The sequence below is a fragment of the Callorhinus ursinus genome, unplaced genomic scaffold (genome assembly GCF_003265705.2).
Source record: "Callorhinus ursinus isolate GAN/ISIS: 27379988/994484 unplaced genomic scaffold, GSC_fseal_2.0 scaffold61, whole genome shotgun sequence".
In the NCBI taxonomy this organism is placed as follows: domain Eukaryota; kingdom Metazoa; phylum Chordata; class Mammalia; order Carnivora; family Otariidae; genus Callorhinus; species Callorhinus ursinus.
The window spans coordinates 8,040,639-8,067,362 of record NW_027397123.1 but is presented as its reverse complement, the minus strand read 5'-3'; the positions used below and the strand labels follow the sequence as shown (position 1 = coordinate 8,067,362).

At 44.2% G+C, this 26,724-nt stretch overlaps 1 long non-coding RNA gene and 1 pseudogene across 1 annotated transcript; one reads left to right on the top strand and one right to left on the bottom strand.

Moving 5' to 3' along the window:
* The first annotated feature begins 15,571 nt into the window (after nt 1–15,571).
* LOC141371218 (uncharacterized) lies at nt 15,572–18,131 on the top strand. The gene is made up of 3 exons (XR_012375988.1): nt 15,572–15,700; nt 17,645–17,721; nt 17,823–18,131. It is a non-coding gene; the product is annotated as an uncharacterized lncRNA (long non-coding RNA).
* Nucleotides 18,132–26,311: 8,180 nt separating this feature from the next.
* On the bottom strand, nt 26,312–26,466 carry LOC112810836 (U2 spliceosomal RNA; annotated as a pseudogene).
* Between the last annotated feature and the right edge of the window lie 258 nt (nt 26,467–26,724).

The following is a 26,724-nucleotide window of genomic DNA, read 5'->3' as shown; positions in this document are numbered from 1 at the left end:
GACTCGTAAGTTTTACTATTAGATGTCGGGGTGTTGACCTATTTTTATTGATTTTGAGAGAGGTTCTCTGTGCCTCCTGGATTGTGATGCCTGTTTCCTTCCTCACATTAGGGAAGTTCGCTGCTATTATTTGCTCCAATATACCTCTGCCCCTCTCTCTCTTTCTTCTTCTTCTTGGATCCCAATTATTCTACTGTTGTTTCATCTTATTGTATCGCTTATCTCTCGAATTCTGCCCTTGTGATCCTGTAGTTGTTTCTCTCTCTTTTTCTCAGCCTCTTTATTTTCCATCATTCAGTCTTCTATATCACTGCTTCTCTCTTCTGCCTCATTTATCCTAGCAGTTAGTGCCCCCATTTTTGATTGCACCTCATTAATAGCCTTTTTATTTCGACTTGGTTAGATTTTAATTCTTTTATTTCTCCAGAAAGCATTTCTCTAATAACTTCCACGCTTTTTTCAAGCCCAGCTAGTATCTTTAAAGTCATGATTCTGAACTCTAGGTCCGACATCGTACTAATGTCTGTATTGAGTATGTCCCTGGCTGACGGTACTATCTCTTGTTGTTTTTGCTGAGGTGATTTTTTTCGTCTTGTCATTTTGTCCAGAGGAGAATAGATGAAGGAGAGAACAAAATGCTAACAGGTTAACAACATCCCCAGCAAATATACTGTATACAAATCAGAAAAGACCTGAAACCAGAATATGATCAAATATGATCATGCTATTGCATAGATCAGTGCCACACACTAGATTTTGGGTGTATTTTGGTCTGTTAGAGAAAAGTTCCTCCTAAAATTTTAAAGGAAGAAAGACTTATATATGTATAAAATAAGGGTTGATACAATGAAGGGTTGGAAGATGAGTGTAAAGATGAAAATTATAACAGATTTTATAAAAGGAATTGATAAGATAAGAAGTTGTTTGAAAAAAGAAAGAAGAAGATTTAAAAAAAAAGAAAAAAAAAAGGGAGAGAATGTGATCAGGCAGGAGACTAGAACAAAGCCATACACTAGTGATTTAGGGTACATTTTGATCTGTTAAAATAAACTGTATCTCAAAATTTTAAAGAGAGAACAACTTATATATATATATATATGCCAGAAATAAGGGTAACTACTACGAAGGGATAAAATAGGATTCTAAAAATGAAAAATAAAAAATGTTTTTTTAAAAAAAGGATTGATAAGATGTTGGTTGAAAAAGGGAAAAAGAAAAATTAAAAAAAAAACAGTTAAAAATTAACTTTGATAAACTAAGGAATCATGGTAAAAAAAGCCATGAATTCTATGTGCAGTATTGCCTTAGCGCTGGAGTTCTCACGTTCTCTTTGATCGGTAAACTTGGTCTTGGCTTGCTGGCTGTTCGTGCTGATCTTCTGGGGGAGGGGCCTGTTGCCGTGGTTCCCAAATGTCTTTCCTGCAGGCGGAATTGCCCCGCCCTTGTCGGTCCGGGCTAAGCAATCTGCTCGGGTTTGCTCTCAGGAGCTTTTGTTCCCTGCAAGCTCTGGTAGAGCTTTGGAGGACCAGGGTGAAAATTGTGGCCTCCACATCTCCACCCGGAGGAGCTGAGAACTCGGGGCCCTGCTCCTCAGTGCGCCCCCAGAGAAAAGCAGTCACTCCCATCTCCCCGGTCTCCGGCCACACTCCGCGCTCACCCAGCCTGTGACCGAGCGTTTCTATCTCTGGCACCCGACCCCGTGTGGAGTCTCCAAACCCAGCGGATCCCTGCGGTGTGCTCCCGCACCGCTCCTCCCAGGGAGGAAGGGGAGTTTCCCCGGCTCTGCCGCTTGTTGGGTCCCTGCTGGAGGAGCAATGGCCCGACTGGGCCGCGGATCACAGTTTTTGGCCACCCCGAGCTGAGAGCCCGCGCCTCGGCTCCATCTCTGCAGCCGGCTTCCCCGCTCCTGGGAGCTCTGCTGCACTAAGTCACCCCTGGTCTTTCTGTGACCCCAAAGGTCCTGAGACCACACTCTCCCACGAGGGTTCCACCCCCTGCTTAGCCACTGGAGTGACGTCCCTCAGCAGAGCCGTCTTCTAAAAGGTCCAATTTTGTGCTCCAAGGCTCTAGCACTTGCCAGAAGCAGCCGACGGAGGCCCCTCCCCCACTGTCTATCCTCCCGAATATCACCTCGGATTCACTTCTCTGCACGTCCTACCTTCCAGAAAGTGGTCGCTTATCTGTTCAGAGAGTTTCTGCTATTCTTTTCCTCGATCTCCTGTTGAGTTCGTAGGTGTTCAGAATGGTTTGATCCCTATTCAGCTGAATTCCTGAGACCAGACAAAATCCAGGTCTCCTACTCCTCCGCCATCTTGTTCCGCCCCTCACCGAGGATTTCCTTTCTTAAGCTCAGGTTTGTATTTGTAATATTTTTTGGTTGTTCTATCTTACCCAATGTTCCTCTGCATGTGTAGTGGGAGAGATGTCATGTTATCTCTTGTTCTCCACCTGTCCCCCATCGTTGACCTGTCGGCTGCTGGGAACCCAAAGGAAAAAGAGGCAGACATTTCCAGAATCAAGAGCCAGGCCCAAATGAATGCTTCCCGCTAGTGCCACCCTGAGCCTCACCTAGGAATAGGACCTAGAGCATGTTGCACTGGGCTCAGAAGTGGTCTGGGTGAGTGACACAGTGAATAAAGCTGGCTGGGTGTAACACATACCAGCTATTTTGAAACCCTCAGACTTCATGGTCACTGTTATTTTTCTTGGATAGAAACCTGGGTATCACGTTCTTAATTCTATTGTCACATACAAGTGTCATGCAAATGTAATGCCAAGTGGCAACTGTCCTCCGAGGCCTGAAGAGGCAGGTCGCAGTGAAGGAGGGTGCGTCCACCGAAGGGCAACTGCCATTTGTGAAATATTGTCAGATCTCTATAGTTTTCAAAACAAAATAGGAGGTCAGATCTTGAAGTGAAATCTCTTGATTTTGGAATGTTGGCACTAAGAAAGAACTCAAAAAATTTAAAAACATTGTTTAGTCAAACAAAATATATGTATATACTTATTTCATCAGTTTACAAAACACAATTTGATGATTGCCTTTTCAAAACGCTTGTTCTATAACTTTTCTGAAGAGGAAAACTATTCTATAAAACAATAACAGACGTTTGCAATTCTCGTTTTACCCTTTGTTACCAATGGCTCATTTCCCTGTGGCAAAAAGCAAGTTTTAAGTGGTGGAACTTTTGTTGGTCTTTTATTTATTTATTTTTTAAACACAGAGAGGCTCTTGATTCTAAAGGCGTGTTTTCTTTTAAGGAAAATGATAAAGAATACAATTAATTGGAAACAGATGTTGTTTGACGCCCCACCTCCAAGTTCTGAAAACAGACGGAAAACTCAAGGTCAACATTGAAATTCCAAGTTTAATTTATTCTGTTGTTTTTCTTCCTTCTCCCTCCCCAGAACATTCTATATTTTGCTAGCTCCATCAGAGAAATATAGCTTCATTTTGATCTGCCTCCTTGGGAGGGGTTGTTAAGTAATTGTGGTTCCGAGGAGGCCATTGCAGAGAGGTACACCTGCTCACCTGCTTGCTGGTGCACCAAGAGGGGTGCCTGGGCCTTGTTTTCTGAGTGATAGGAGGTGAACTAACTCGTTCCTGAGTTTGAGGGACCAGCATTCCTCTAAGACAGCTATTCTAAGTCAAAGCTTAATAACGCTTGATGCTTAGGATTCAGGTCTGCTCACTTGTCCCCTACAGTAGGAGCGAGGCGGGGAGCCAGTGACAGCATGGATAGACCGTATTGATACTGTTGTGCTACTTTCATTCTTTATGGGTCAGAGGAAGCAGAGAGCTCCAGATGGCCACCCACTTGACCCATCCCGCCTCTCGGATGTGATACTGACACTGCTTGTCCTTCTCAATGTCTGTTTTGGGGCAGTGCCTCTGATACGTTTTGTGTTTCCTAATAACCAAGTGTAGGTTCATCACTTATCAACCTGCTATGAAATTTGGAAGTTTCTTCATGTTTTCAGCCAGAACGGTCTCTCCAGCCTGAGGGTTTCATAATCTCCTTTTCAACAGAAATCTTTTATCTGTAATACTGAACACTTGGGTTCTTTCGGTACTTTTGCCCATGGCCTCCATCATCAGTTGGTTTGCAGGATCTGCTACTCTGTGAAATGGCTATGTGGATTCTAAGGGTTGGTGAAGGGTATGTCTTTAAATGTGAGCCTTCTCCTCTATTCCCATTAACCTTCCATAGGAAACTTCTTCAACATCTATTGCCCCTCTCTGGCTGTCAGCCTGTCTACCCTCACACCGTCATTCTCATAATTCAGCCAGAGTAAGTTTTCCAAGACAAAAGTTGACCCCATCATGACCAAGGTTTAACCCTTTGATGACTCCATTACATAGAGAACAAAAGCCAAAACCTATAGCATAGCACTGAAAAGCCTTCAGAATCTGTCTTTTACCAAATTTTACTCTTGGCATAATGCCTCCATTCAGGCTGCATCAAACTATGTAATGTACACCAGGTAGAAGCAGTGTATTGGACAAGAGGTTTTAGTTCATTTTATAAAAGGTAACTTTATATACCCAAGATCATAGCTTCATAACATATAAAGCAAAAGTAACAGAAATATAGAAAGAATGTAATAAATCCTTACTTATACTGAGAGATAATGGCCTGACCTCTCTCAGAATTCAATAAATTAAGGACATACAGACTAAAATAAAAATGAGAGCCAATCGTACACCTCAGACTTACACACTGTTGTATGTCAATTATATCTTAATAAATCTAAGAAAAATAAAAATGAGTAATGTTAGAAAAGATTTTTCAAATCAGTAATAAGCTTGACTATATATGTTTGCATATGTGCACACACTTTTTCTAAGCAAACAGAAAACTCACATTAGTGTCAAACACACATGAAATAAGTGACCATGCATTTAAGCCACAAGGAAAATTCCTATAAATCCCTCAAATCAGAAATGACATGGATCATAGAAACAAATCACATTAAAAATCCAGACTTCTAAAATAATCCATGAGTTAAAAAGGAGATAAAATAAAAATAATAAATTCATGAAAAATAAGAGCCATACAAATATTTTTGTAAAAAACTAATGGCAATTGTAAGAATTTTAAGTATATAAACTAGAAAATTAAAATGGTTGAAACTAAATGAAGCAAATATGTAATTCAAGAAGCTGAAGAAAAGATAATAGTATAAACCCAAGGAAATTAGGAAAACATTGATGATATTAACAAATCCAAAAGTTATGAAAGTTTTTTAAAAAGCATCATTATATTTAATATCTAGTTCTTTGAAAAAACAAAAAATGTCTGGCCAGTATGGTCAAAAAATTAGTATATACAAAGATAGATAATATTAAAAATGAGGAAAAGAATATAACTTCAGGTAATGAGGAGATAATAAAATTAAGTGAACGTTATAACATTCTAAAATGTAGACAAAATAGAAAATTTTTCTAGTAAATACAAAAATCAGTAAGACTGATTTAAGTGGACAACCTTAAAAAGGCAGAATTTGTAGAAGAATTTTTTTAAATAGCAAAAAAATAAAAACTGAAAAGCTCTCCTAAAAATGGCACCAGATCTAGACCATATGTAGATAAGTTGTACTAAAACTTCAATGAAATGGATAATACTTATATTTCACAGAAGCTTTCCCATCTCATTCTACAATGGTAATATTTCACTGATACTAGAAGACAAGAGTAACATAAAAAATATAACTTTTTTTTGTAATGTATGAGCATACATATAAAAGCTCTAAATAAGATGTAATCATGAAACTCGTTACTAAGTTGAGTTCATCTTGGGAACAAAAGGCTAGTTATACCTTCAGAAATCTATTTCTGTAATTAATGAAATTAAGAGATTAAAATAGACAAGTCACATGAATAGGCATTAAGTAAAATTAATCTCTCATTCATGATTTTTAAAAGCCATAATAAGCTAAGAAAGGAAAAAAAAAACCTTTGTAACCCAATAAAAAGATTAAGAAATACAAATTAAGCATGTAAACTTAGGAATATTTTTGTTAAGAAACTTGACAAGACACTCATTGAAGTCCCAGCCACTAAATAGAGAAATGATGTAAGTAGATAAAATATTGTAATACAAAAAAAATCACTATTTAGAATTAATATGTTTACGTACCTGACAAATCTAAGTAAATTGCTTGGAATTATTATTTGAAGGTAGTTGGATACAAGATAAATATATAAAAACAGAATTTCTGAACAACTAGGAAATACATAGTGAAAATAACCCATCCGATAGCAACAAAACACATACATTATCTAGAAAAAAAGCTAACAGTGCATGTACAGGACCTGTAGAAACAAAACCATAAATGCTTATAAAGGACACAAAGGAAAGAACATAACTGAAAAGTCATCAGAGGTAGGAAGACTTAATAATGCAAACTTGTCAAGTCTCCCCATATTAATTGTCTATCCAATACTCAGTGCTCTCCTGTCTGGGACTGAGGACTTCTTCTCCGGAGGTAAAGCCTGAGACAAAGATTTGCCTGTCTTTTAGGAAATGATCCAGCAGCCTCTGGAATAAAAGGGGGTTGCTGAGGAGTGTCACTGGGACACAATGGTGTCTGATACATCTCCCAATCAAATCCCAGTAAGAGATTTTTAAAGAAAGGTGACAAGCAGATTCTGAGACCATTGGAGAGAAATAACAGAAGAATCGTGAAGACAATTTTGGAAAAAAGAAGACTGACTGGGGGGGGTGGCTAATTTCCCCACCAAATTGCCACGCCTAATCTAAGAGTGTGGCCATTACAACTATGTGATCTTACAAAAGAAAGAGCTCGATGGCATAACCTGAAGAAGAAAGAAATAGGAAAGAAATAGGACCATGTAACTGAGGGTTTAGTTTATGACAAAGGCAGCACTTTGGTTGGGAGAGGAAAAACAGATCAATTACCCAATGATGAAGATAGTCGGCTATTCGTTCGAAATTAGACCTCAATATTTCATGATATACAAAATTTCAACATAGATTTAAGAGTTCATAAAAATAATTAAAAGAAAATAATCTTAGGGCATAAAAAGTACTCCTAAATAAGGTATGAAGCCCAGAGTCTCTGAACAAATAGGTGGATATATTTGACTATATTAAAACACACGAAAATCAGGTGCCTGGGTGGCTCAGTCGGTTCAGCGGCTGCCTTCGGCTCAGGTCATGATCCCAGAGTCCTGGGATCGAGTCCCACATCGGGCTCCCTGCTCAGTGCAGAGCCTGCTTCTCCCTCTCCCTCTGCCATTCCCTCTGCTTGTGCACTTCTGTCTATCTCTCTGTCAAATAAATAAATAAAATCTTAAAAAAAAATAAAATAAATAAAACACACAAAAATCTTCTGCAGAAAAGAGGAATGATATATTGGGAGCAATATTTATAACTTATATTTCAAAACATTCAAATTTTCTAATAAGCAGAGAAATTCAAATTAAAATAAGATTATCCATTTTTATACCTTAGAATGGCAAATTTTTAAATGACTAGTATATCCTGAGCAGGCAAGGATGTAAAAAATATATCATGCCATCTACCTTTGATAAAGGCATCTGAATTTAAAATGTACATGCCCTTCAAACAAGTAAGCTCAATTTTGGAAATCTAGTTTACAGAAACACTTCTGTAATGAATGTGCAAAGGCTTATATATACAAGATTTTATACCAAAGTCTTATTTGTAATAATGAAAAATTAGAAGCACCTTAAATATTAAATATTTTATAATAAATTATGGTATATCCATACTATGGAATACTAAACAGCTATTAAAAAATAACGTGTATTTGTTTTGAATTATCTGTGAAATGAATTACGTGAAAAAAAATCAGGGTCCAAGCTAATATATACGATATATCTTTATTTATGTGAAAATCCTATATATATTTAATATATGGTTAATATGATATGATATATATTATATTTATATATCATACATATATATTACACATTATATATATTTATGGAAATGTGTAGAAACAAATGACTGGAAAGAGGTACCTCTAATTGTTCCATAGTGCTTACCTTTGGGGAGGAGCACGGAGGTGGGGATAAGATAAATAAATACATTTATTCTCTATGTTTCAGTGATGCCTAAATTTTTTCACGATTTTATGTTGATATATTCCTGAGAAAAAGTTAAAAAAAATAAAAGTGTGCAATTTTATTACCAAATATCATTTTTTTCCCACCTTCACTAAATAAATGCTGAGCAAATATTTAAATATACCAGTGTGAAGGGGCCTCTAATTATTGACTTGCCAAGGGCCCTCCATATCTCCATCTGATCTGCTCCTATTGGACTGCCTCCGGGCGGGGCAAGAGAGGTATATGAGGCTGGGCCTGAGCCCCAGGGGCATCTGGGCCTCTGCAGCCACAGACAAATACAAGGGAACACTTGTGCTCAGCAGCCCAGCGTGACCCAACCCCAGTCATGCTGGGAATGCAGGGAGACACCATAGTGGAAAAAGTCTTTCTGTTGACTCAGGACAAGCAGAACATTCCAGAAGTCCTGTGTGAGGGGTGCCCCCAGCTTAGAGGCGGTCACTGCTAAGCCCCCAGCCTCCCTGGAAAGACAAGGTTGGCATCACCTTTGGAACTATCCACATGCCTGGAGGCTAGCTGAGTGGAGAGATCAAAGACAGCGTTTGGACCGGCATTCTGGAGGAGCCCCTGCTTCATGTGGACCCCTCAGCTTTGAGCTCTGTGCCATCCCCAGGGTCTCCCACAGTGCAGGTTGATGCAGCTGGCCAATCTTCACGTCCTGTGCCGTTAAAGGAGTGGGATGCAATTGCTCTACAGAGCATCAAGCTGCATATTGCATTTTCTGAAAACTTGAAACATTGCCTTTCTCCAGAGCACACCAGGCTTCCATGCCCAGGCATTGGTATTCGAGTGCAGGATGGGCTCAGGGACCTCAGATGTATTGGCTTCCCATTATCTTCAGCAGCTTGGCCATCCTCACAGTCACGCCCTATAATGAGCTTGGCCAACAGAATGAATGAAACCATATTTCTGACCTTCTTCACACCTATCTGAGTCTTCCCTCAATTTTCTTCTCCACTTATTGAGCAACAGTAAGTCTTTCTATTTGCTCTTGGTACAAATGGGAATATAGCTTTCTACACAGGAACTTCCAGCAAAAGCTCACTAACAAGGCACTTATAAATTGAAGAGCTGCAGTGCTGGTATCTCTGGAATCTCATGGTCTTGGGTGTATGAATTCTGCCCATCGTTGGGCCCTGAACATCCAGGAGCACAGCATGATGTCATGGCAGTCAGGGGCCCTGGATCCCTTGAGACCAACAGTGCATTCAGGCATTGTCTCCTGTAAATTACATTAGCCTTTCTGAGTCTCTTATGAAAATGGGGATACTAACTCCCACTTTGTATGGTTGGTGTTCGGATGACAGCCTTCAGAAGGTGCCAGCATTACGTGGCCTTCTATAAGATCCAATAAATGGTGGCCATTATGGTACTATCCTCAGGGCTACAACTTGCACCATTGGACCTCCTCCCAGGGTCCAGCTCAAGGCACTGGAAGAGAAGACCCAGATCAGAGAGCATGATTTTGCTTCTGAGATACATCGAGAGGAGCTTCTAAAAGCAGAAGAATGTTCTGGTCCAGTGAACTTGTACAGCTGGAGGTTTTCAGGCTCTTAGACACCGTCAAAAAACAACTCTCTCTCTCTCTCCCTCTCTCTCACACACACACACACACATTCATGAGAACTATATGCTTTCTTATAGCAGCATCATTCACATAATATTTTCTTGAAGATGAACATTTTTGTTCCCAAAGTGTGTTCTCTTGGAGAGAAGGACAGACTGATTTTGTCCTCAAGAACACAGTTGTTATGACCTCACACCTCTAACCTTGTGCTGAGAGTCCAGAGGATGTCCATCCTCTGTCCAGAGGATGAGTTACTGAGGGACGCATCTTATAAGAGATCTCCTGAATAGCCGTTTCCTGCCTGCAGGGTCTGGGAGAGGCAGGAGACCTTTCCAGGTCCTAGCGAAGAATTTGAGAGATTCACTCCATTTTTTTGATTTTACAGGATTTTTACCACTTTTCCTACAGTATCTTTGGAAGGCACAGACCACTCAACTGACATCACGTCTATGTTTAGTGTTCTGAATATGAAGTAACCCGTTCTTTTCTGATTATCTGAGTCTTTCCAGCACTTACAAACTGTGGTGTCCTCTCTTGATGTCTCTTCCCACTGTTACTCCTTCCTCTGCCTTAGAAAATATTTTCCTGTATTTAAGGCCCATTTGGTAGGTGTGGTCCTAGTAAGGGACATTTGAGACCGAAAACACACCCCTCTCCAGGCTTGCTTAAGCAAGGATGGAGGTCAGTTGGAAGGTTGTAGGGTATTTCTCTCTGAAAACATGGGTAGGGAATGCCCCTGGACAGCAGGATGGATGGAATCAGGAAACACAGCTGCCTTTTCTCTGGGACCTCTGGTCTTGAATTTTATTCAGCCTCTCTCTACACATCTGTATTCTCACACCCTCTCCCTCTCTCTCTCTTATCTTATGACCTTACTCTTTTTCTCAAGGCCTGTACAGCTCTGACCTTACTTGGCCTGCAACCAGGAGCCACAGAAACCTAGCTTAGATGCTCTATGGTCCTCTCCTGAATTTCCAAGAAAAAGAATCTAAATAGCTCAGCTTGTTCTCTGGGTTGACCAACTCTGGGTCAGGGGAACTTCCCGACTATCTGAAGTTCACTGAGGGTGGGCACTGGCCTTTCCACTTGGACCAACACCCAGTAGGTACTCCATAAATTTGATTGACTGACTGATTATAGATGGCACACGAGGCTTGAAAGTTCCTACAGTGTGAGAATGGCTTTCAAATTGTCACTTGCCCCATCTAAGAATAAATGTCAGATGATCCAGGCTGAATAGAGTGTTAGATTCATTTATTTTACTTTCTGTAGACCTTCTGGGTGAAAGGCAGGCTCATAAAACATGTGTATAAGCTGGAAAAGCTGGGGTACTTGCAAGGATGAATTGTAAAGTGTAATTTAACAACATCACTTATGTGTAGCATCAGGCTCTTGGTGGGATGCGATGGGCACCAGGGGGGTGCGGGTTTTGCTGCCTTGGCAATTGCAGGCCCTTTAAGAGACACTATGTCTTCCCCCACTAAGACACTGAGACAGAGCGAAGAAGAGAACGGTCTTTCTTAATCAGCAAAAGTGACCACACATTGCCCAACCCAACTGCCTCTTCCTTCCCTGGCCCCCGTGAGCTTTGTGGAGAAGGAGGGAAAGGCAAGAGGCAAGAAATAGGGAACAGCAGAGGGGAACACAGGGCTGAGAGGCACCTGCAAGCCATGGGGTTTACACGCCACCCTCTGTCCCTGTCCTCCTGGGAGGCTGGGTGCAGTCAGGTCCCCCCAGTGGGCCACAGCCCTGGTCCTCCTGGGCCCACACCCCCATGTCACCCTCATGTGACCTTAACCTGACATCTCGGCCGCCCCCGCTCACCCAAACATGGACCCAGACACAGGACACCAGGCCATGGTGGCATCTGATGGCTGGTTAGATTAATGATGTGCTTGCTCTCCTTTTGGAAGCCCCAGAGGAGGTATCTGCAGATTTAATTCTCGTTTAAAGGTGGAAGCGTGGGTTTGAATCTTGTATCAGGTATCACCCCCTTCCTGCTCAGCACATCTCCGGAAAGGTCAATGCTGGGAGAGATTGGAGTGTCAGAGTCTTCTCCCTGGTTCTGTGTAAAGACTTCTGACCTTTCCGTGGGCCTAATTCCTTCCCTTCTTTCCCTCCTAATGCTTCTCCTCCCCCCTTTCAGCACTATTATTTATCGAAGTGTAAAACATGTGGTGCACACACACATATTCTAAATTTAAAAAAAAAAAACTTATCAAAAATAGCACATGCTAGTACTCCTCAGCACCGTCAAGGTCATCAAAATCAAGGGGAGTTGAGAGCCTGTTGCAACTCAGAGCCAAAGGACAGCATGGCAGCTAAATGCGATGTGGGGTCCTGTATGGGGGTCCCAGAACAGACACAGGCAATCAGGTAAAAACCAACAAAAGCTGAATCAAGCATGCGCTTCAGTTAATGATAATGTATCAATACTGGTTCATGGACAAGGACATGTGGGCCCTACTCATTTAAGATTTAAAAAGTCAAGGGGGAACTGCTTGCATGGGAATTCCATATTATCTTCTCAATTCTTTTGTAAATCTAAAACTGTTTTAAAAAACGAAGTCGATTCTAACAATGAAAGACCAAAACTGGTGCATGCTAACACCACAGTTCGGGCTGGACACTTGACAAAGTATCACCTTGGCCACTGTGGCTGAAAAGGCCGGCGGGGGGTGGGGTGGGGTGGCGGGGGCTGGATGAACTAGTCCTTTTTGGTAACCAGGAGGTAACTGAGCAAGGAACTCATTACCCAAATTCATCTCAGGGCTTGCTTGAAAAGCCAGAAATTCCCCATGGAGGATGCCTCCATTTGGGTAGTCTCATTAACCTGTTAGGCTCCAGACAGAAAGCAGCGCGCATGCAATAGCCCAAAGGAAGACTCTAGGATGTGTTGGGAAGGAGGGGCGGTTGCCGGAAGAAGGGAGGTTGATTTTCCCGGAAATGAGCAACACTCCCGGAAGCGGAAGCACTGGGTGGAGCCTGCGTTTTCCCAGCCAGCTTCAGGGAAGGCAGCTCAATGAGCTTGGGTGGCCCGAGGCATTATCGGAACCACCCAACCTAAATGTATGCATTTGGGATACCAAAGAGGGGTGCAAGGGAACTTTCATTTACCGACTGCCTGTGACTATTATATTTGAACACCTCACTGACCACAGGAAATGAATGGGCTTTGTTCTCCCCCGTCCTGGCTGGGCCAAGGTAATACCAGGGGGCCACCATGCTGGTCTTCCCAACTCCTCCCATCGGTGTCTTCTCTCTCTCTCTCTCTCTCTCTCGTTGACATTCCAGCCCTTGAAACAAGGTCTTGGCTCCTTTCTCATTTCAGGATTTCGTTTTGGGGGAGCCAGAACACCTGTCCGCTGATCGCCTGCCACTCCGCATCTGGGCCCAGCTGACAGGCTCGTCTGCTTTGACTAATGATGTGATTGATGGACAAAATAAGGAAGAACATACAAAAAAACATTTCTGTCTGGTCTGGTGTGTCAGCAAGCCTTCATCAAGTGGCTGCTGAAGGTATATTTTGCTGCACGCCTCATTACACAGTAATGGCCTTCCCAGGCAAAGCTGTTTCTTTTCATGACACAAGACAGCGGGCAGCTTTATGGGCGCGGGGCCCCCCGAGCCCGGAGGATGGGGAGGCGCGCTAAGGCGCGGTCATTTCCGAAAGTGCCTCAAGTTGCTTTTCTGTTGTCATGAATTTAATATGAATCAACACAATATGAAATGGGCATGAGGGATTTTAGTGACTAGTGATTTTTTAAGACTGCTGTCTAAACAGCCATCAAAAAAAAGGGGGAGGGCAGAGCCACCACACATTTTCTTGCTCCAAACCTGTTGCAAAAAGGAGTCATCTGTCAATTTTATTGCATTAAAAAAGTACACAGAAGCATATAGTCCAAACAAATGTCTTCTTTCAGGCTAAACATGTGGAAAATGCCACAGAGCTATGCCAGAATCATCTCACTCAGCAAACCGAGTATTCATAACCCTGCGCCGGTGGCCTGCTGTGGATGGGTGACATCCAGGAGAATTACACATGCCACACTGTCGCCTCTTTGTGCATATAATAATGATCCGAAAATCAGTTCTGGCTGGAGTGCCAGGGAGGCAAAGAACTGCTTCATTTGGCTAACAAGATACGTGTGAGTTAGAACCCAGTGCTGGAGGATGAAAAGGAATCATGCTTAAAAATAAGAGAGAAAGTAGGTAAATTCTTGGCCTGATTTTTTTTCCTTCTCTTTCTTCACTGGGCCACAGAATCCCTACTTATTTTTTGTAAAGTATTTGAACTCCCCTTGATATTAGGTTTTCTTCTTCCCTCCTCCCCTCCTTCCTCCCTCCCCCCTCCCTCCCTCCTTCCTTCCTTCTCCCTCCCTTCTTTCATCCCTTCCTCCCTTCCTTCTTTCCTTCCTCCCTTTCTTCCTTCCCCCCTCCTCCCTCCCTCCCTCCTTCCATCTTTCCTTCCTTCCTCCCCCCTCCCTTCCTTCCTTCCTCCCTCCTCCCCCCTCTGTTCCCCTTTCCCTCCCCTCTCTTCCCCTTTCCCTTCCCTCCCCTTCCCCTCCCTCCCCTCCCGCCCTCCCTTTCATCCATCCTTCCTTCCTTCCTGCAAATTTTCTTTGCCAAGGTATTTTATTACACACGTTCCACTCCTTTCTTTAACATGTTGGACTGTCTCCAAGAGGAATGCTTAAAATGAAGTTTCATTTTAAAAACACTTTTTTATTTTTTCTTTTTACCATGATGAGTCTTTAGTGATGGGTTATTGTGAATAATATGTGATTTTAATGAGTTGTGATTAGACAAAACTCTCTTCCTATAATAAATACTAGATAATAAATTAGAAAATGTATATGAGATCTTTATTCCTATTTAAAAAGAGAGAAAGACATAAATGCAAAATCTTGTTATGATAAATGTAAGAGATAATCTTTTAACATGCATTTAATTTGCTGTGAGAGTACGAGACAGCTGTTCAAGCTCCCGTGTCTATGTTGACTCCACATCGCACCAGCCGGTCTGGCGCTGGGGACGGTGGTCACCTTCCTACCAGGGTAATTAATAGCCCGTCTGCCGGGGGTGGGGGGGGTGGAGGGGTGGGCAGAGACATTAATCCCGGGCAGAGGAACACAAGTTTAGAAATAAACAGGTTACCAAAACCAAACCATCAGATGACTTCCTCTGTGTACGATAATGAGGACAAAGAGGAAATGAAGGAGGAAATGTGTTCCAGTGTTTGGATGAACAAAGGCGAAAGTAGCTGTCGACATCTTTTGTTAATCTCCCACATCTGTGCATATTGTTCATTGAGTTTTGATATCAAAATATCCGACTGTCGAACAAAAGGCCGGTGGAATCAGGGAGCAGAATTAGCTGGAATGCGCGCACACCTGCCCATGCCTGGTCACTTAGCCACTTGGAATTTGGAAGCAGGTGGTTCTTGTAACAGCAGAGGCCATTTTACCGGGAACATTTTTTCAGCGGCTGTGCTCCGCTAAACTTGGAGCGGAGGCTTGCTGCCAGGGGTTGCTGTCTGCTCCCACTTCCTGCCCCTCAGACCTGAGCCTCATCAGCAAGCTACAGGTTTTCCTAGAAACCAGCACCCTGCACTGTCCCCTTGGCCTGGCAGGCCGTTTTGCTGGCACCTTCTTGATTTACGACTTCAAAGCTAAGCAGTGAGATGCGTTAACCTGGACATCCTCTCCCCCCGCTTGGACCAGAAGCAGACCTCCTCTGCCAACGAGGGTTTCACAGACCTGGAACCTTTATTCTTGCCTTGACTTTTCATTTCCGAGCCAGAACCTTTTCAAAACCCCAGGGGCAGGCAGCGGGGTGGGGCGTGGGCTCTGCGTGAAGGCTCCTTGAACGGCAAGGCTGCAACCCATCCGTTCTCCAGCGAGGTCGTTTGTTTCAGAGCTAGTGGCTTGCGGGAGCCACTGGGGAGCAAGATCATTTAACAGCAAAAATATTCTTTCTCAGCAAATTGCTTGGAGCCAGGGGGATGAAGCTTCCAGGTGGGTGATGCTAAACACTGAGTGGAAGGAGAAGGCAACCCTAACCTCGGGTTATTTTCTCTAATCTTGTAGGAACCAGCCACCCGTTCACAGACTGCTCTATATATTACAACATACATTTTTCCTTTTCCTAATCAGGTTTGTGTATCTTTCGTGATTGATTTTCTTTCACAAAACTCTTAATATTTTTCCAGATGCCTTCTACCTTTTGTCCTCCCAGCTGCCACTCACTCAAGAGAGGCTCTTAGGAACATATCAGACTAGAAACGTGTGTATTTTCTTCTTTGGTCTCAATTCCTCTCTATGGTTTTAAGTTATTTCATCTCTTTATTATTTTTATCATTTCAGTTGAAATGGTGGCATTATTCAATTTTGCAAAGAACCTCAAAACCCACTTGGTTCTTGTCTCTATAACACAAAACAGCTTATTTGAAGGTATATGTTTTTTAAACTTTATATTAGGATTTATTTGTTTAATGTGTGGGATTGATTTGGTAGATGATTTTACATTGAAAGAAGGCTCGGGTGTTTGGTTGTGAGATGGAATTTTCAATTGCATTCCAGAGAGGCTGCCATCGGGGGCCAGCCAGGAAGCTTCCTGGAGACTCTTCCTCTGTTCCAAGCAAATGTAGATGTTGTCTTGGCTGCCTGCTCCCTGAAGCGCAGGGCCTGGGGTCTCTGCCCCAAGATCCTTCACAAACAGCTCCTTTGATGCGCCCTGCCAGGCAGCATGGCCCAGGGTGCGGACGTGGGGGTAGACAAGGCCTCCAAGGTGAACCCACAAGAGGAAGCTATAGGGAGAAGTTCACCTGCACCAGTAGCCATTAAAATCGAGACCTCCACACCAGGGACTCCCAGTTTATTCCAAGTCATGGAGTTCCTTGGGACTCACTTTCTTCTGCCCACTTTTGCACAACCTTGGAGGACGGGAATCATGACGCTGTTTGGAGCAGATGATTTTTTTCTATTCTTGGTGTCACCCTACCCATGCAGATGGACTGTCTTGAGCTGTGGTTCTATGTGGTTTCTCAGATGACAGTCCTATGAGATTAAGTGATCAGAGGTACTCAGAGGTGACCACCTCGATAATCCACGCTTATGCCGCCTATACCTCCTGACTTGCCTCAGGCCCCTAGGTCCTCACTTCAGCTTCCCGGATTTGAACTCCCTAACAAGATGGTAGCCCATGAGTTTTCCCCAGGTCATGCCTCACGGGGCACCCAGACTGAGGCTTAGGTGCTCTGGGGGTGGCAGACTGGTGGATGCCCAACCAGGCTTGACCATTTCTCATTGGTTATCAGAGCATTCAGTGGCTTCTGAGTGAATGACTCTATGCCTGTTGGTGCCTTGGGAAGGGTTTAAGGATATGAAAACATGGTCACAGGAGTTGGATACAAAAAATGACATCGTTTGTACCCATGCCAAGATGCTGCAGACCCAAGGGCTGCCTGGATCAAACACATGGCTTTGTCTCCATGGTATGTCAGGTGATGGGGGGGCCAAGTCTGAAGAGGCCAAGACCCCCTCCTGCTCCGGTTCCACACATCTGCTTTCCACCTTGGAAGCGCCCTTCTCATGGCTACAGTCTTTGAACTCTGATGAGGTGTGTGAAACACCCCATCGACACATCATATCAGATATCTTTTGAAATGAAAATCTCTTAGATCAGTTTCAACTCATTCCAAATGTCACATGTATCCTCCAGGCCGAAAATCAATCTTCCCTCTACCCTTGATATTGTTTGAAACGCAGTGTGGGTCTTTTGGGCAGAGAAGCTGGCAAGATGGCGAATTGGGAATTGAGCTGGGGCTGGGTTCTGCCAGTGTACAACCAGAACACTACTCTTCCTTCATCCCATTCAGGGTCCCACGAGCTTCTCCCCTTGTCCAGCCTCCTCTGCCTGGCGTTGTCCTCCCCTCTCCTAAATTCCCCTTGTCTTTCCAGGACAACTCAAATCCTGCATTCACCCACAGAATAAACCTAATTCTTGGATTCCATTTGGATCCCCCAGTGCATGCAATGTGAGTCACGCAGCCTGGTTCTGCCTGGGGTGGTTCTTCAATGGGTTCATGTATGTGAATCTCATCTTACTAATGATCTTCTTCTTTCTGTGTGTCCCCAGCAAGGTTCAGCTGACTGCCAGACACTGGAAGCTTGGCAAATCTTTGTGGTTTGACTTACAGATTTTGGAAAAAACAAAAGAGATTGTCTCAATATTTGCTCCTCCTCTCCCACCACTTCCAGATTCAATCCTTCCTCTCTATTCCAGCCACATGTTTACTTGTGTGGATTTATGTGGACCCACTGCGTGACCCTGGAAATGGTAGTATCAGACCCACTGTTGGAGGGTTTGGTTAATCACCTGATATTTCTCCAAAGGCACTTGGCATAAAACAAAGCACATCAAATGCACAAATCTCATCATATATAAAACAAAAATGAATACCATAAAAAAGGGAGCAAAATTTAAGCTACAGTGGATATTAACTTTAACATATAAATAAGCCCAGGACTATTTTCTGATCCTATTTTGAAATGAGGGCTACTGTAAAATGAAGAAAGAAACTTAAAATAATAGCAATTTAAGGCAAAGTGTGTGTTATTAAAAGTTCGTGATGTTGGAGAGCCAAACTCCTATTCCAGTACGAGATTTAATACGTACTTCACACAAAAATAAATCATGTAATATTTTCATGGCAGACATAGAATTTTATGGCTTTTATGACTATCATGGAATTGGGATTCATATTTTATAGACAGCTCTAATAACATCAAGAAAGTGCTCTGGGAAAAATGGGGGCTTAGAGAAAGACAAGCAATCACTCAGCAGAAGCTGAAATCAAGCATAATTAAAGCCCAAGGTAAGGCTGTTCCCCACACCATGGGCTCCTAGCAGGGCCTGGGCAGGCACAGCTGGGACACAATCTTGGCAAAGTAGGACTCCCTCGGTGCTGGTTTGCTTGATCCTGGAAATGTCCATCGCTGGGGTGGGAAAACCCTGGGAAGGATATTCTCAGGTTTGATGTCCTCAGCAGGGGGGCAACCTCAGTGTTTGTGGGGAGCAGATGCAATTGTGGGGGTGCCCCTAGGACTTTTCATCTTGCCCACCCATCATTCCGACAAGCACTGTTCCCCTGCTGCTGGACTGGCTGACAAGGTGGAGAGAGCTGGAAGTGACCCAGCAGCGACCAGCAGCTGTTAGGCACTTTGCTGAACTTTGCAAGGATTATCTGCTTGAATCCTCAAACCCACTCATCAGGTAGAGAGCTAGGGGTCCTTCTTGGTTCTCCTTACCTGGGCACCAGCTCCCGGAATGATGCACTGGTGGGTGAGTGCCATGAAGAACACATGTCCTTGATGAGCTGTGGTTGGAGACCTGTTTCTCGAATTGTTTTCCCTTCTGAGCCTCAGATTGAAAAATAGCTTCTACTCCTGGTGCAGACTGACCCATATGCTGGCCTCCGAGGGGCCTCAAACTCGAACTACAGGCTGACCTTGACTCTAGTTCCAGGTCACCGTTCTCCCCCCTCCCAGAGTGACCCTGAGTCTCCGTGAGCTCAGCCCCAGGCTGGCCCCCTAATGCAGTCCTGGTGCAAGTGCAGCGGCGGTTCGGAAGTGACAAGGAGAGACCAAGTGGAGGGCTCTCCATCGCCTGGGCCACTTCCATTCCACCTCTGTGGAGGACATCATCTCTTGGCCATTCTCTGGAAACATGCCTTTCCATATCCTGGGATACATCTAGCTCCTTTCAGCACATCATGTGCTGACCTTGTCTTCCATTCCCATTTGGGATCTGGACCCGACTCCCTGACTGTGACCTCATGCAGGTTCCTCCATGCTACCAGTCCCCACGTCTCATGTGTGAGGGACACGAGCTTCCTACCTGCTTGCCCTGTTCTTCCTCTGGGGGCACCGCTGTGAGCACCAGCAGTTGGCAGAAGTGAAAGCTCTTTGTAAATTGGAACATGCTACGTGCAGGAAGAGTCTTGGACATAATGACTTGTAGAACTCTTCTTTCCTTTTCCTTGGGGACCCAGGCAAGCATCAGGAAGACAGAAGGGTAAAGCGGGAGTCTGCCCTGGGGTTCCCACCTGATGTTTCTGCCTCCTTGCACCTATAATTATCTCTATCTATCTTTCTATCTCTCTATCTCTCTATCTATCATCTATCTCTCTATCATCTATCTATCATCTATCATCTATCTATCTATCTATCTATCTATCTATCTATCTATCTCTCTATCTCTCTATCATCTATCTACCTATCCATCCATCATCTATTATCTATCCATCCATCCATCATCTATCTATCATCTATCTATACATCCATTTATACATCCATTCATCATCTATCTACCTATCTATGTATTATCTATCATCTATTTGCTCCACTTTTGCTCTCTATTAGGCAAGTAGCCATCATACCCTGTTTGAATCTGACGAGATAGTCCTGCATCTGTCACCACAATGTCATGTCTCTGCTTTTACCCCCATCCACTTCCTCCCAGTCTCCCTCATACCCTCAACTTTGTGAGTTTTTATACAAGTGTCTCCTTGACACATAGATCTACATCCCATTACACTTCTTTTTAAAAATTTTATTAGGCTGTAATTGACATACAGCATTGTATTAGTTTCAGGTGTACAACATAACGATTAGATGTTTGTATATGTTGCAAAATGATCACCACACTAAGTCTAATTAACATCTGTCCCCATACATAGTTACAATTTTTTTCTTGTGACAAGTATTTTTAAGATCTACTCAGTTAGCAGATTTCAAGCATGCAACACACTATTATTACCTACAGTCATCACACTGCACATCACATCTTCATGACTATTTTATAACTGGAAGTTAGTTCCCTTTCTCTCCCAACCTGTTCTGCTCACCCCCCGCCCCCTTGCCCCGGCTGCTGCCAGTCTGTTCTCTGGATCTATGAGCTCAGTTTTGTTTTGTTTTGTTTAAATTCCACATATAAGTGAGATCATATGGTATTTATCTTTCTCTGTCTGACTTATTTCACTTAGCCTAATACCCTCTAGCTCCATCCGTGTTGTCATGAGCTGCAAGATTTCCTTCTTTTTATGGCTGAATAATATTCCAATGGATAGATTGATCGATCTGTTTATCTTTATATATGTCATATATATATCACATATATATATTAGGTCTATCTATATCTGTGTCATATATATATCACATTTTCTTTATCCATTCATCTGTCGATGGATACTTGGGTTGTTTCCATATATGGCTATTGTAAATAATGCTGCAGTAAATGGGAGGTACACATATCTTTTTGAATTGGCATTTTTGTTTTCTTTGGGTAAATCCTCAGAAGTGAAATTTCTGGGTCATAGGGTAGCTCTATTTTTAATTTTTTGAGGAACCTCTGTATCATTTTCCACAGTGGCTACACCAGTTTGCATTCCCACCAACAGTGCATGAGGGTTCCCCTTTCTCCACATCCTTGCCAACGCTTGTCATTTCTTGTTTTTTTAATAATAGCCATTCTAATAGGTGTAAGGTGATATTTCACTGTGGTCTTGTTTTGCATTTTCCTGATGACTAGTGATGTTGAACACATTTTCATGTACCTGTTGGACATTTGTATATCTTCTTTGAAAAAAATGTCTATTTGGATCTTCTGCCTATTTTTATAATCAGTTTTTTTTCTATCAAGTTTTATGAGTCCTTTTTATATTTTGGATATTAACTCCTCTCAAAATGTATGATTTGCAAGTATTGATTGTCTCTCTTTGGGTAGGTTGCCTTTTCATTTTGTTGATGGTTTCCTTTGCTGTGAAGACCTATGACTTTTTTTTTCATTTTTTAATTGTTATGTTAATCACCATACATTACATCATTAGTTTTTGATGTAGTGTTCCATGATTCATTGTTTGTGCATAACACCCAGTGCTCCACGCAGAACGTGCCCTCTTTAATACCCCATCACCAGGCTAACCCATCCCCCTACCCCCTCCCCTCTAGAACCCTCAGTTTGTTTTTCAGGGTCCATCATCTCTCATGGTTCGTCTCCCCCTCCGACTTATTCCCCTTCATTCTTCCCCTCCTGTTATCTTCTTCTTTTTCTTTTTTCTTAACATATATTGCATTATTTGTTTCAGAAGTACAGATCTGTGATTCAACAGTCTTGCACAATTCACAGCGCTCACCGTAGCCCATACCCTCCCCAATGTCTATCAACCAGCCACCCCATCCCTCCCACCCCCCACCACTCCAGCAAACCTCAAGTTTGTTTCCTGAGATTAAGAATTCCTCATATCAGTGAAGGACCTACGACTTTTTGAATTTGACTCCTATGTTCACTAGTACTGCTTTGCATGGGTACATAAGATTCTGTAACAGTGTTCCTGCTCTGCTCTTGTAAGGATGGGAGCCCCGCCTCTGACGGCACCTGTAGGGGTGCACGTGTGAGGAAACTTATGCTCTGAAGCCTGAGAGCCCAAGAGTCCCCTTCCCCGGGCTGGGCCCTGGCCTGTCTCTCAGGCAGCACTCTCATGAGGACTGACCTCTCTGTAACCAGAGCAAGCCATCATGAATGGGAGGCCCAAGTCTCAGTTGCAACCCCATATGCGAGGTACTTGTGAGGATGGCACATCATCCCTGGGACTCAGGTCCCAGGAGGGATGCAGTCCTGGCTGGGGGCTAAGGCCCCCTGGGGATGCCACCACCCAGAAGGCATCCTTTCTTCTGGAAGCCACGGCCCCAGGCTTTGGCCTCGCTCCAATCCTGCCTCTTCCTAAATGCTGGAACAGGTGTCAAGTGCTGCCTAAGAAGGGCAGCTCCTTAGGATGCTGAAAACCTCTCTTTAAAGGTTTATGGTCATTGACATTCTTATTAAATTGCTTTGATAAAATATTCAGCCACAGCCCCTCCAGTTGACTCTAACTTGGTAAGATATAATTTGCAATTGATTATTGCTCAAACATTCCTGGCACCACATTACAATCTGCTCATACATCTCGCCCTCTCTCTGCCAATTTGGAATGGAGGGGGAAAAAAAAATGGTTTCTTCGGCCTTTGACCTGGCTGAGGTGGGACCATTAGGTCATTAGGACCATGAGGAATCCAAACACCCCCATCTGCAGCCAATAGGGACTGAAATGGAGATGGGCAGCTCTGAACAGAGCTTGTTTTTTTTTTTTTCCTCCTGGTAAGATACAGGTATTTTTTCAGAGTTGGAAAATGTCTTGAATAAATGAACTTCGTATATATATGTTTTTAATGTGATTTGCCTGTATTTATTTGGGTGATCACAATTTATGCCAAGTGAAAAGGTTAAGAGTCCTGGAAACTGAATTATTCCATTTATTTGCAGACATGATACAGTGCAGGACAACAGAAGGGTGCATTCTTGTCTTGCCCTGCCTCTGACCTTGCCCCTGACCTGGAGGTGCCTCCCGGCCAGGCCCGCAGGGGCAACCACCCACAGGGCTGGTGTGTGCTCATTAAGTAAGCATTTAAGGTGTATTTACCCAGTGTTCTCTCCTCCAAACCTAAACTCCCAAGGAAGGGGAAGGACCACCTGCAAAGTAGTGGTGGCCACAGCCCCTCCTCCTCCCTGGTGTCAGTGTGCAGACTTCTCTTCATGTAGGTATGTTCCTCACATTGGCACACCAGCCCTGCGCCTTGCTCAGAGTGAGGCCTCCAGCCACGGTAGAGGGGCTGGGACCAGGTCTCCAAGGCCCTGGCATGACACTCTCTGTCCCCCTTTCTTGTCCCCAGCGAGGCCCATTTTCTTGGGGCCTCTGGGAGAGACTGAGCAGCTTCTGACTCCAAGGAAAGGCTCTTACAGTGAAGGACCAGCCTGGGGAAAGGCTTGGCCAGAGGGAACGTCTGAGGCTGGGGACTCCCTGTGCCCCCCGCCCCCCAGATCTTCTCTCCTTCCTGCGCACTTGGCTGCATCCATGGGCCTGAGCCAAGCCTCCAGCTTCCTCTTTGCACCCACTGTCCCTGGGCTGTGGCCTCTTGGCTTGCTCCCCCCTCACTTTCATATTACCCTGGAGTAATTGGATATTGGCAACCAATTACTGAATTTTTCACGTCAGCTTCATCAGTGACTCTTAGACAACTGTGCCGAGTCTCTTTCAATGAAGAGAAGAATTATAATAATTTGCATTAATGTTCTGTGAGACCTGGAAAGCCACGGCACTTGGCCTGCTGGGGAAGGGGGGAGGAAGGAGACCGGAGCCCTGGCCCCTGGTGCACAGGAATAAGCCACCCCTCCATCTGCTTCCATCCTGACCCCAAAGATGCGCCCCCCTCCGCCCCTCCAAAAAGATCACCTATTTGCCTCTGGCTCATTCCTGATGAATAGGGGAGATTCTGCCTCTGGATACAGGAACTGGGGAGGGCTTCCTGGGGTGCATGCGGACATGCAGACCCAGTGGGAAATCAGCTCAGTAGTTGGGGAGGAGTAGGGGAGGCTGGTGCAAGGAAGGGGTGGAGGCTGAGGAGGTGGACGGAGCCAGGCTCGTTGCCCTGGTCCCCCGGGGAAGTCATGAGTACACAGTTCCTCTGCATGCTGGTGGAGGGTATTCTCTGGCCAAGGGAGTGTGGGTGACCCAGGGCAGGCCAAAAGCACAGGGGAGTCAAAAAGCTCAGGAGTAAAGGACAGGAGTTGGTGGATGAACGCCCCAGGCCTCCACCCCCCAGCAAGACAACCTCAGTGCATGCCTCTCAGAGGCCGCCTGCTGTGGGAGTGGCTCAAGTTGCCCACAGAGGTCACCTGATCTGTAACTCACCCTCTCTTGGATTTCTTCTCTTCCCTGGCTCTGTCCCTACATCCCAAATCACAGCTTGCCCATTTCTGTGTCTCAGGATTTATTTCTGTAGAAACCCAAACTAAGGCAAGCCTTGACCAGCAAGTGCAAGTTATTTGAAGACAGGGCAGTTCTGACCAGGTGGCTGAGGATGCTGGCGTCCTGGATTTTCAGCCTTGGGAAGAAGCCAGAGGCCTCCACACTGATGGCCAGGCCCAGCAAGTAGCCTGTCCCGCCATCCTGCCATCCTGCCGTCTCTGCTCTCCGCCAGGCCTCAGCCCACATGTGCTCTGGTGGTGGGCAATCTGATTTATCTGGAGTGTCTGGGCTGAGGAAGGGAGATGAGCATTTCTCCCTGGGAGGGATTTTCAGCTCATTTCACAGATAAAATCAATCAGATCTAAAGGGCACTCACTGCGGCCGCAAGAGGGAAACCCAAGCAGCAGGGGCCGGGCGGGAGGCTTTTCCCTCCCTTTGCGTCTGGCTCTACCTTGGCCCGAGGGCAGCAAGGGCCAAGGGCCCTCAGGCTGCGGAAGCCACAGAAGCTGGACTCCTCTTCAGGATACTTGGCACAGGCCTGACTTGGGAAGCTCAGAAGGAGGATGGGTTGCCTCTAGTGGAGGAGGAAGGGGCTGGATGAGCCGGCAACCTTGCCATTAGTCACCCCAAAATGCACTTCCTTTTTTTCTGCATGGTGTTGGCTAGGGGTGAGGGAATGGTGAGGGCACAGTAACCAATTATAAATGCACCTGTTCCTTTCATTTTCCTTGAGGATACCGAATGGAAGTATTCAGAAGCAGAAATGGATGACTGAATGGCGATGGGCAGGGCCAGCTCTGTTGGCCATTGGGTGGTGGAGGGTTTCTCTTTGTCTCCAAGTGTCCACATTGAGGAAAAGCATTGGGATATCCAGCCCTTTCTAGGCTGGCTGGGGTCAGTCCTGCTGCCCAGGAACTGGGGACTTGTTCTGATACTCACCCTGCCTAAAATCTACCAGTACTCTCCACTTCTGGCATTCACACATCTGGAACATTCTGCAGCAGCTCTGCAGTGTTGGACCAGGAAGTTTAGAAGGAATCTGATGGAGCAGGTACCCGATTTCCTTTTGTGGCTTTAAGTTGATAGCCTTGGTCTCATCCCATTTTCCCAGTTCCTTGCAGGCAGGAGGGAGACCACTGCATCCTTATGAATGAATGGTCACTCTTTCCAGTTTCTTAAAAGACCCAGAGAGGCTAGGTTGAAAAGGCCTATATCTCTTACGAGTGTCTCCTGTTCTCATCCACGGAAACAGTGTGGGGAGCAGGGCTAGGGACCTGGTGGGCAACAGGCCAGCTTCTGCGGGGAGAGAGAAGGTGCCTACCAGGCATCCATGCCCCTCCTTCTGGAATCAGTAGCTGGTTTATGCTGGAGACCACTTCTCTTCCCTTTTAGTTCATGTGGTTCAACTGGACCAGCCCAAATGATGGTCACATGACCTAAGCCAAGCCAATCAGAACATCAAAGTCTTTAAAGGGGACAACACTTCAGATAGAGATATCATCTCTCCTCTAGTTGCTGAAAGGATTGGATGGAAAGCTGGAGTTTTTGGCAGCCATCTTGGCACCATGAGGCAAAGGCTTACCTCAGAACAGAGCCAGTGCAGAGGAAAACTGAGGGAGAAATGGAGAGAGTCAAATGACACTGTTTGGGATGAGGGATCCAGCAGGGCCTGAAGCCCTAGTTCTGGACTCCTGAACTAGTTCTGGACTCCTGTCGTGTAAACCTATAAATTCTCCTTATTATTATTATTATTATTATTATTGCTTCAACCATTCATTTTTTAATATTCTCGTCATTTGCAACTGGTATGTGGAGAAATACCCATGACTCAAAGGTAGCTGATCATATTCCCTTCCATGGGTTTCAAAAAATGCATTTCACTTAAACTGATAAGAACAGATACTACACTTGATCTTAGCCAAAAGGCCGAGAAGGGATAAAATGCATTTCATTTAAATGAACAAACAATTACTCAGCTCCTTTCGAGCCCTGTTCTAGGTTTTAAGAAAACAAATCCGATTTTTGTCCTTAACGGGCTTATAGTCAAGAGTAGAAAACAGACTCCCTAGAAACTACCTTCAATCTAAGGAAGTAGATTCTCGGAAGTTATTGTTAAAGGAGTGCCTAAAAATGTACACATTAATTAATGTATGCTAATTAGCAGTTGAAAGCAATATGATGTGGAAACACAAAGAA